The sequence below is a fragment of the Podarcis cretensis genome (assembly GCF_951804945.1).
Source record: "Podarcis cretensis genome assembly, chromosome: 2".
Lineage (NCBI taxonomy): Eukaryota > Metazoa > Chordata > Lepidosauria > Squamata > Lacertidae > Podarcis > Podarcis cretensis.
This window is the reverse complement of record NC_137171.1, coordinates 109,117,002-109,118,749: the sequence shown is the minus strand read 5'-3', so window position 1 is coordinate 109,118,749 and position 1,748 is coordinate 109,117,002. Positions and strand designations below refer to the sequence as shown.

Genomic DNA, 1,748 nt, shown 5'->3' with positions numbered 1-1,748 from the left:
GTTGAAATTCCTATTGGTTGTTTGCTAGAACCAATCACAAAAGATACACCCATTTCCTTCTGTCCTTTTATGGGAAACAAAAAGATATATATTCTTCTATCTATAAATGACAAATAAGTAGTAATATATCTTACATGTGTCTCAACAAGGAACCTTAATTACCAGCTCACCTCGCCCTATTGCCCTCCAAAACAAATGGTTTAATCTTAAATTTTTATCTTAAACAGATGTCAAGGATCTTGAATTTACATCATCATTGAAAGATCTCCTTCTCTTGAAGGTCTTTTAAACAAATAACCATATGTGTGCTCTAATGATGTTTCCTGCTTGGCAGGAGGGGCTAGGCTGGTGGCTGATGGCCCCTGTGATCTCTTCCAACTATATGAAATAAGAACCTAGCATAAGGATTTAACATTTCTTAGCTTCTAATTCCTTTGCATAATTACATTTAAGCCAATATATTTAATACATAACATAGATAGCTTTTTAGAAGAATAAACCTTTTCAAAGTAAGGAACAGTTTCCAGCCTCAAAATAGAAAGAAAGAAAACCTATCTTCTCCAGCCAAGCCAGTTGCCTTTTTCACTGCTCTTGACCTTTCAACCTTAGGAAAATATGGCTCAAGTTTAATGGGAGGCACATGGTTTTATTTTACTATTTACCCACTCTTAATTATGTTTATCTCTTCTTTTTTATCTTCTGTAATATGTAGGGTCAGTGTAACCTTGGCTGTCAGCCTGTAATTCCCTTTGACGTTGAGAATTGTTTTCTGCTATAAATCAGGGGGCCCCTTTATCCAGGAGAATAAACATCTTGCCAAGGTTCTTAGGCAGCTGCTCTTCTGCCTGGCATGAAACATTTGAAGATCTTTAAGCTCATTTTAAAATACAGGCCCTGATCAAGCCTCAATAAAAATGCAGGCTATGATTAGATGCCTCAATGGGAAGACCATACGCAGGACACTAGCGCAGCAGCACTTTCCCTACTACAGTACACGTGAATCCCAGACAACTGGTATTTAGAGAATCACTGCCTTCGACAGTGTATCTGTGTATCTGAAGAAGTGTGCATGCAGACGAAAGCTCATACCAAGAACGAACTTAGTTGGTCTTTAAGGTGCTACTGGAAGGAATTTTTTTATTTTGTTTTGCCTTCGACAGTGAGTTTGATGGTGGCTTAGGAGGCGTTCCTTGCAAAAGAAGAAGAAGAAATCATGCAAACGAAGAATACCCTTTTTATTTCAACCGACTTTTACTTCGTTACCTTCCGAGAAAGAATAAATTCAATTTGACCCCCAGCCCGCCCCGCCCCGCCCCGCGAATGCGCGCCGCCGCCCCCGCCGCCTATCAAGCGTGACCACTAGGAGGCGCTTTCCGCCAACAGAATCACACCTAGAGGCGAGGGGAGGTGGAGCAGGGAAATCCTCGCTTGCCATTGGCTGGTTCGCTGTGGGGTGAGTGGCGTGTTTCTTGCGGCGAAGGTAAAAGCGAGGGTGGGAGGGGGAGTTGTAGGGAGCGTTCCACCGAGTGCGCTTTACGCTGTGGGGGGAAAAAAAAGCCTCCGCGAGAAAATGGCCTCCCTTTCCGACCCTCGGAACTACGAAAGCTCCCGGCATGCTTAGCGAGCGCAGAGTGGCCCAGGAGCGGGAGGGACCTCGCGGTGCGCTCTGGGAGGCGTAGGCCGGAGAAGTTCGGAGCCACCGACCCCGCCTCCTTTCTCCTTTCCCAGCTGCCCTTGCGCGGGTCCCG

General features: G+C 45.0%; 1 protein-coding gene across 1 annotated transcript in view; it reads left to right on the top strand.

The window, feature by feature from the left end:
- The first annotated feature begins 1,098 nt into the window (after nt 1-1,098).
- The window catches only part of LOC307208693 (uncharacterized protein), a 188,950-nt gene continuing 188,300 nt past the window's right edge, over nt 1,099-1,748 (top strand). Inside the window, exon 1 of the mRNA XM_079963568.1 lies at nt 1,099-1,107. The gene's annotated coding sequence lies outside the window, so the exon portion shown is untranslated. The remainder of the gene's footprint in view (nt 1,108-1,748) is intronic.